A 9,626-nucleotide genomic window follows, 5' to 3' on the forward strand; every position below is an offset into this window, starting at 1 on the left:
GTCACATGAGCGGTCAGTACCAATGCTTTCTGGCTGATGTTTTGGTCACTTTTGAATGTTGGTTGTGCTTTCACATTTGTGGTTGCATGAGACGGACTCTACAACTCACACAAGTGGCTCAGGTAGTGCAGCTTATCCAGGATGGCACATGAATGCGAGCTGTGACAAGAAGGTTTGCTGTGTCTGTTAGCGTAGTGTCCAGAGGCTGGAGGCGCTACCAGGAGACAGGCCAGTACACCAGGAGATGTGGAACGGGCTATAGGAAGGCAAAACCCAGCAGCAGGTCCGCTACCTCAGCTTTTGTGCAAGGAGGAATAGGACAATTGCCAGAGCCCTGCAAAATGTACTCCAGCAGTCCACAAATGTGCATGTTTCTGCACAAATGGTTAGAAACCAACTCCATGAGGATGGTGTGCGTGCCCGACATCCACAGATGGGGTTATGCTTACAGCCCAACACCGTGCAGGACAATTGGCATTTGCCACAGAACATCAGGATTGGCAAATTCGCCACTGGCGCCCTGTGCTCTTCACAGATGAAAGCAGGTTCACACTGAGCACATGATAGATGTGACAGATTCTGGAGACGCTGTGGAGAGCGCTCTGCTGACTGCAACATCCTTCAGCATGACTGGTTTGGCAGTGGGTCAGCAATGGTGTGGGGTGGCATTTCTTTGGAGGGCCGCACAGCCCTCCATGTGCTTGCCAGAGGTAGCCTGACTGCCATTAGGTACCGAGATGAGATCCTCAGACCGCTTGTGAGACCATATGCTGGTGTGGTTGGCCCTGGGTTCCTCCTAATGCAGGACAATGCCAGACCTCATGTGGCTGGAGTGTGTCAGCAGCTCCTGCAAGATGAAGGCATTGAAGCTATGGACTGGTCCGACCATTCTCCAGACCTGAGTCTGATTAAACACATCTGGGATATCATGTCTCGCACCATCCACCAATGTCACGTTGCACCACAGACTGTCCAGGATTTGGCAGATGCTTTAGTCCAGGTCTGGGAGGAGATCCCTCAGGAGACCATCCACCGCCTCATCAGGAGCATGCCCAGGCATTGTAGGGAGGTCATACAGGCATATGGAGGCAACACACACAACTGAACATCATTTCCATGTCTTGAGGCATTTCCACTAAAGTTGGATCAGCCTGTAATTTGATTTCCCACTTTGATTTTGAGTATCATTCCAAATCCAGACCTCCATGGGATATTCATTTTGATTTACATTGATCATTTTATGTTTTATTGTTCTCAACACATTCCACTATGTAATGAATAAAGATTTGCAACTGAAATATCTCATTCAGTGATATCTAGGATGTTGTATTTTAGTGTTCCCCCACTGCAGAACCACTCCTTTATTGAGTGTGTCTTGATAATTGCCAATCATTTCCATCTGTTTGATTTCACAGAAGTTTGATATACTTGGAGTTATATTCTGTTGTTTAAGTGTTCCCTTTATTTTTGTGAGCAGTGTATATGATCTCTGTGGATCCACTGCTGGGGCTACCATTTACCATGCTCTTTACCCCTTTTTAAATGGAGCAGAGGACACACATGCATACTATCTCTCCTTTCCTTTGATATTGGACTGACAGAAATGCAGATAATTAGTTGACAACTAGCTGAAGAGCCCGGCGTTGCCTGGGCATAGTAAATATCTGTGGTTAGTTATAGCACCTCACTTCTCTTATTTTCCCATCACGCGTCTCATTTCCCCAATCACATCTTTCATTTTCCCCCTCACATCTCTCATTTTCTCCCTCACACCTCTCATTTTCTCCCTCACTCCTCTCTTTCCCCCCTAACACTTGTCATTTCAACCTCACATCTGTCATTTTCTGATCACTCCACTATTTTTCCTCACTCCTCTCATTTTGCACTCGCACCTTTTCATTTTCACCTCACACCTCTCATTTTCACCTCATCACCTCAGTATATACATGTTTGTCATCTCCCTTATATATAGTATACATCTGTATGTCATCTCCTGTATATAGTATATACCTGTATGTCATCTCCCCTGTATATAGTATATACCTGCTGTGTATCATCTCCCCTATATATAGTATATACCTGAATGTCATCTCCTATATATAGTATATACCTGTATGTCATCTCCTCCCGTATATAGTATATACCTGTGTGTCATCTCCCCTGTATATAGTATATATCTGTGTGTCATCTCCTCCTGTATATAGTATATACCTGCATGTCATCTATATATAGCATATACCTGTATGTCATCTCCTCCTGTATATAGTATATACCTGTATGTCATCTCCTCCTGTATATATATGTACCTGTATGTCATCTCCTCCTCTATATAGTATATACCTGTGTGTCATCTCTCCTGTATATAGTATATATCTGTGTGTCATCTCCCCTGTATATAGTATATACCTGTGTGTCATCTCCTCCTGTATTAGACCTCGTTCACACGTTATTTGCTCAGTATTTTTACCTCAGTATTTGTAAGCTAAATTGGCAGCCTGATAAATCCCCAGCCAACAGGAAGTCCTCCCCCTGGCAGTATATATTAGTTCACACATACACATAATAGACAGGTCATGTGACTGACAGCTGCCGTATTTCCTATATGGTACATTTGTTGTAGTTTGTCTGCTTATTAATCAGATTTTTATTTTTGAAGGATAATACCAGACTTGTGTGTGTTTTAGGGCGAGTTTCGTTTGTCAAGTTGTGTGTGTTGAGTTGCGTGTGGCGACATGCATGTAGCGACTTTTGTGAGATGAGTTTTGTGTGGCAACATGCGTGTAGCAACTTTTTGTGTGTCAAGTTGCATGTGACAGGTTAGTGTAGCAAGTTGTGTGCAGCAAGTTTTGCGCATGGCGAGTTTTGCGCGTGGCGAGTTTTATGTGTGGTGCCTTTTGAGTATGTGCAAGTTTTGTGTGAGGCAACTTTTGCATGTGTTGCAACTTTTGTGCATGTGGCAATTTTTCCGCGTGTGCAAGTTTTGCGTGTGGCGAGTTTTCCATAAGGTGAGTTTTGCACTTGTGGCGAGTTTTGCAAGAGCCTAGTTTTTTGCATGTGGCGAGTTCTGCGCATGGCGAGTTTTGAGCGGCGACTTTTGTGTTTCGACTTTTATGTGGCGAGGTTGGTGTATTTGTGGTGAAATGTGTGCTGAGGGTAATATGTGTTCAAGCACGTGGTAGTGTGTGGCGCATTTTGTGTGTGTGTTCATATCTCCGTGTGTGGTGAGTATCCCATGTCGGGGCCCCACCTTAGCAAATGTACGGTATATACTCTTTGGCGCCATTGCTCTCATTCTTTAAGTCCCCCTTGTTCACATCTGGCAGCTGTCAATTTGCCTCGTACACTTTTCCTTTCATTTTTTCCCATTATGTAGATAGGGGCAAAATTGTTTGGTTAATTGGAAAGCGCGGGGTTAAAATTTCACCTCACAACATAGCCTATGATGCTCTCGGGGTCCAGACGTGTGACTGTGCAAAATTTTGTGGCTGTAGCTGCGACGCCTCCAACACTTTTCCTTTCACTTTTTCCCCATTATGTAGATAGGGGCAAAATTGTTTGGTGAATTGGAACGCGCGGGGTTAAAATTTCGCCTCACAACATAGCCTATGACGCTCTCGGGTTCCAGACGTGTGACTGTGCAAAATTTTGTGGCTGTAGCTGCGACGGTGCAGATGCCAATCCCAGACATACATACACACACACACACATTCAGCTTTATATATTAGATGGATGATACATTATTTGAACTCAATTTATGCCATTTTTTTAGAGTTGCCCAGTCATGGCCTTGTTATGATTCCTAATATAGGGGCTCTATTTTTGGCTGGTGACAGTGGAGAGAACACATTTTGAAAAGAGTTTGTTAAAAAATTATAATAAGTAGTTAATAAATATGACATACAAAGCACATGTCTGATCTTTAAAAAAATATGCTGTGTTTGAGAAATAACGAGTCTATCAGTAATGTCATCTGAGGTTGGTGAAAGGTGAAAAAGGTTCAGTAATATCGAAAAAGGAAGGACACATCTATATGTGGTTTAGCTAGTCGAAAGCGTGGAGCTCAATGTTCTCAGTCTTCTTTTATATCCGTGTAAATGGCTTTTAATACAAAACAACAACACAAATGAAACTCTGGAGTATTACTACTACTGATGCAGAACTAGACTTAAATTGCTCTGCAAATGCAGATCTCAATATAAGAAAAGTAAAAGTTAAATTAGAAAAAAGTTGTGATGATTTTACCCCTTTTTATATCAGAAATGTATCTTAATATTGTTATAGTGATGTCTTTAGAACTCTAAACTAGCTTTTTATTTTTCCATACCCCCAAGAGACCTCATTAATTTCAAGTTGCGTTACTGTGAAATTCTGCATTCAGAACTTCTAATCCTTTATGAAGTAATATGTCTGCTCCAATAATTAAAAAAACAAACATATTATAACCACAATAATGACAGGTAATTAAAACTCCACAGGTTTCAAGCAGAAATGAACAGATAATGTGTTAAAAAGATGATTACTGTGGTAAATAGGATAATTGTACTTTGGAAATGTTCTCTAGCTTATCACTTCACTTTTAGTTGCTCAGTCCTTGCTATTTATCCACAAAGTGTTACATGAAATGTCTTCTGGGGGCAAGAATGTGCACCATGGACTTGAGGGCATTATGTAAGGCTTCATTATGGTTTCTTCCAATGGCCTCCAGGGTTTACAGGATTGATTTTGAAGGGGCTTAACATCCTATCCAGAGCTATCCAAAGCAAAGTTCCATTAAGGCAGATTAAATAACTGAAAAGTAAATAGTTTTATTTCAGTGGATGCACTTAATTACTAGGACACATACTTCTTGAGGGACTAACATTTCCCATTGCTGCTTGATACTGCTTGTACAGAATTGAAAAAAAAGATTAATGTTAGAGACTAAAAGTGATCATGAATTAGTCAGTTGTTAAAGGAAATTTCCCTGATGTTGTGCATTGTAATAGAAGTGATAAAGAAATCTGTCAGCAGGATTTTATACCAGAAACTATTTTTTATGATCATATACAGTCCTGTTCATCGTTATTGGCACCATTGAAGTTTAAATGCATAATGTGGAATATCTCCTAAAAAAAAGAATCAAGTGAAACAGCTTTTTTGCATAGAGCACTCATGTTAAATACAAAAGAGCAAATGATAAACAATAACTTAGAACAAAAAATAATGGAAGGGAAAAATAGAAAAACATAAAGCTTGCTATGACACTGGTATTGGCACCCTTTACAATAAATTAGTATGGAAACACATTTTGACTCACCTGTGTGTAATTGTCGGTACCCATGTGATATGAATTAGCCAATGAATGATGACGTCAGTGTATTAAAATCCACATGCTAGGCCCTGTTCCTTTGTCACAATGATGAAGACAAAGAAGCTGTCTGAGGACATCAGAAGTGCTATGATTAGCAAACACAAGACTTCCAAATGGTATAAGGCCATCTCCAAAGATCTTGGTATCCCAGTTTCAACAGTGCACAATATTATTAAGAAGTTTGCCAAGTATTCAACCATCACAAACCTTTCTCGACGTGGGGGAAAGAGGAAAATTGACAAGAGATGTCTACGACGGTTGGTGCGAATGGTGTAAAAAACACCACGTCAAGCATCCAAAGAATTGAATGACAACCTGGAACAGTCTTGGGTCATGGTCATGATTCCAAAAATCATGATGTGCCACACACTAAACCAAGCAGAGCTTTATGGGTGAAGGCCAAGGAAAAAAACATTGCTGACGAAAAGACAAAAAAAGGAACATCTGAATTTACCACATACAGTGGGGGGAATAAGTAATTGATCCCTTGCTGATTTTATAAGTTTGCCCACTGACAAAGACATGAACAGTCTATAATTTTAAGGGTAGGTTAATTTTAACATTGAGAGATAGAATATCAAAGATAAAATTCAGAAAACTGCATTGTATAAATTAGATAAGTTTATTTGCATTTTGCAGTGAGAAATAAGTATTTTCTCCCTCTGGCAAACAAGACTTTATACTTGGTGGCAAAACCCTCGTTGGCAAGCACAGCAGTCAGACTTTTTTTTAGTTGATGATGAGGCTTGCGCACATGGTAGGAGGAATTTTGGTCCTCTTCTCTTTGCAGATCATTTCTAAATCATTAAGATTTTGAGGCTGCAACTTGGCAACTCGGAGCTTTAACTCCCTCCATAAGTTTTCTATGGGATTATGGTATGTAGACTGTCTAGGCCACCTCATGCCCTTAACCCCCTCTCGACCTCTGCCGTACTACCACTGCGCTGCGGGACGTGCATTTCTAACCAGCGCAGTATTAGTACGGTGCCACCATTTTCCGGTCAGCACATGGAATTGCACGGTGGCTGGGTTCTGATGGCTGCTGTCCATGACAGCAGACCATCTACGCACCAATCACAGCAATAAAACAATAACAATAAAGTTATTAAAAAAATAAAAACATGTGACCGGCTGTGATCTGTGCTGAGTGACGTTGCACCAATCACAGCCGTCACAGTGGGTGGGGTGATCACCACATCACCTCAACTGATTAACCCTTATCTAAAATAGGGATCACCGCCCTGCACGCCATCTTTCTCTCAGATTTGGTATGCAGATCGGTTGTCCAAGCCCCTCTGAGTACCCGAGTCAAAGAATCCATTGGTGGCCAGTGTGATCAACCCGGCTTTCAGCTGCCTCCTGCTTCATCATCCATCTCCAGCTTCCTGCTGTGCTCTCTGCTGCCACCAGCCTGCTGTGTGACTCCAGTGATCACAGCAGAGCAGAAGCACCTCCCCCACCCCTTTCCCATTAACATCACGGTTCCAGTACCACCCCTCCACCTCCCCTCCCCACCCTCCAATTGATTTTTTTAGCGTACTTTTTTGCGCTTTTTTCCTGTGCGCGGCATCCTGCGCAGAGCATTCGTGCTCTTCCTGTATTGCTGCTGATCAGAGACTGCGCCATGGGAATTTTTCTTTTTTTAGATAGTTAGCATAGCGGGCATCCAGTGTAAGCCACGCCCGATTTAAAAAAAAAAAATAATAATAATAGTAGTTAGTACAGTGTAGTTTTAGACGTAGCGTAGCCGGCGTCAGTGTTTGGTGATGCCCCCTTTCCCATCCCCCTCCACCTCTCCAATTGAATTTTAGTACACTTTTTTTGCACTTTTTTTGTGTGCGCTGCATCCTGCGCAGAACATTTGTGCTCTTCCTGTGTCTGCAGCGCTCTGATCAGTATTACTGCTGATCAGAGATTGCGCCACAGGACTTTTTCCTTTTTTAGCTAATCAGGGAAGGGGACATCACAGTCTAAGTGACGTTTGATTTTTTTTTATAGAAAAAAATAATAGTACAGTGTAGTTTTAGACATAGCAAGGTAGCGTAGCCAGCGTCAGTGTTTTGTGACGCCACCTTTCCTATCCCCCCTCCTTGTTCCAGTACTCTCTCCCCCATCCAATTGAATTTTAGAGCACTTTTTTGCACTTTTTTTGTGTGCGCTGCATCCTGCGCAGAGCATTTGTGCGTTTCCTGTGTCTGCAGCGCTCTGATCAGTATCGCTGCTCATCAGAGACTGCGCCACAGGAATTTTTCTCTTTTTAGCTAGTTAGCATAGTGGACATTGCAGTCTAAGTGACGTCCAATTTTTTTTTTTTAGTAAAAAAAAAATAATAGTAGTTAGTACAGTTGTAGTTTTAGACGTAGCAAGGTAGCATAGCCGGCTTCACAGCATTAGTGACGACCAATCTTTTATAGAAAAAAAATTCTGTAGAGTAGTTTTATAGGTAGTGTATTAGGTCTAGTCGGCGTCAGTGTTTGGTGACGTCCGATCTTGTCGTAGGGAAAAAAAATCTTTCAGAGTAGTTTTATAGGTAGTGTGTTAGGCTATCGCCTGGTAATTTCTAGTTCATTAGAGGAGCGTACATCACATTGATTGTGATGTCAGTTTTTCTTTTGTAAAAAAAATGTAGTTGCGCAGAATACATTTTTTGCAAGTGCATTAGGGGAGCATGCGTCACATTGTTGCTGACGTCCATTTTTATTTTGTAAAAAAGAATTATTTGCGGCAGGTAAATTTATAGAGAGGGCATTAGCGTAGTGAAAGTCTAATTTTTTTATACAAACTTTTTTTTTTACATCTGATTTTTCTTTTCATTTTTTTCTTTTCTACATTTTACCTCTCTACTTTTTTTTCTTTCTGTTTAGTTATAATAAAGAGTACCTTATTATACAAGCCCCACACATTACACGTGTAAAAGCACCACTTACACACACATCCCCAGGGTTTAGGAAAAAAATAAAAATGGCCCATTCGTCAACAAGGCGCTATTCACCAAAAGAGGCTTACGCCATCCTTGCGTCTGACACGGATTCAGCCAGTGAGCAAGATCCCACATTCCTCTATTCCTCCTCCTCCTCCTCCTTCTCCTCCTTATCTGGTGAGGAAGGACTCCCAACAAGGCGCCCTAGGACCCAAGCAACTCCTGCAGCAATCGATCCCATATGGATTGCACCCCCTGAAAATTTTCAGCCCGTCATTCCAGATTTCAGCAGCAGCTCAGGAATCCAGTTTGACACCACTGGCCTCACTGAAATTGACTTCTTCAAATTATTTTTCAGTGAGGAAATAATAAATCTTATGGTGGCCCAGATGAACTTGTATGCCCAACAATTTTTCACCCAAAACCTCACGCCATCATAAGCCAGATGGACCCCCATAAATGCAGCAGAGATGATGACATTTTGGGGAATTTTGCTGCATTTATGCATATGGGCATATTAAAAAAACCGAGATTCGTCAATATTGTAGTACTGATATTCTCTACAGTACACCGGCATTCCGCATGGCCAAGACAAGGAAATGTTTTGAAGGGATCCATACATTTTTGCATTTTAATGATAATGCACAGTGTCCTCCCCGAGATGATCCTAACTTTGATCGTCTATATAAAGTTCGGCCAGTGGTTGATCACTTTAGCAGAAAATTTGCTGAGGCGTACACACCCCAGAGGGAAATCGTTATTGATGAATCTCTCATTCACTTCAAAAGGAGGCTAAAATTCCAACAATACCTGCCCAGTAAGAGGTCTAGATACGGAATAAAGCTGTACAAACTGTGCGAGAGTACCTCAGGGTACACCCACAGAATTAGGGTCTATGAGGGAAAGGACAATCAAAATTAACCACCCTGAATGCCCCCCAGTTTGGTGGTGAGTGGGAAAATTGTGTGGGAATTGCTGCACCCACTGCTTGATAAGAGCTATCACCACTACATTGATAACTTTTACACCAGCGTCCCACTCTTCAAGACCCTCTCTGCCAGAGGTACAGCAGCATGTGGCACCATGCGAAAAAATCACCGAGGCCTCCCTAAGCCGCTAATTGGGCAAACGTTGAGAAAGGGGGAAAGCAGCCCAATGTAGCGACAACATGCTTTTGGTTAAGTATAAGACAAAAGGGATGTCCTTATCCTGACGACCATACACCGTGACAACAGCACCTTTGTCACTGTTCGTGGGACCACAACACAAGTCCCAAAGCCAGATTGTATCCTGGATTATAATCGGTACATGGGGGCATAAATCTCTCAGATCAGGTCCTTCAACCATACAGACTAT

This window comes from Ranitomeya imitator, chromosome 1 (genome assembly GCF_032444005.1).
Source record: "Ranitomeya imitator isolate aRanImi1 chromosome 1, aRanImi1.pri, whole genome shotgun sequence".
NCBI lineage: Eukaryota > Metazoa > Chordata > Amphibia > Anura > Dendrobatidae > Ranitomeya > Ranitomeya imitator.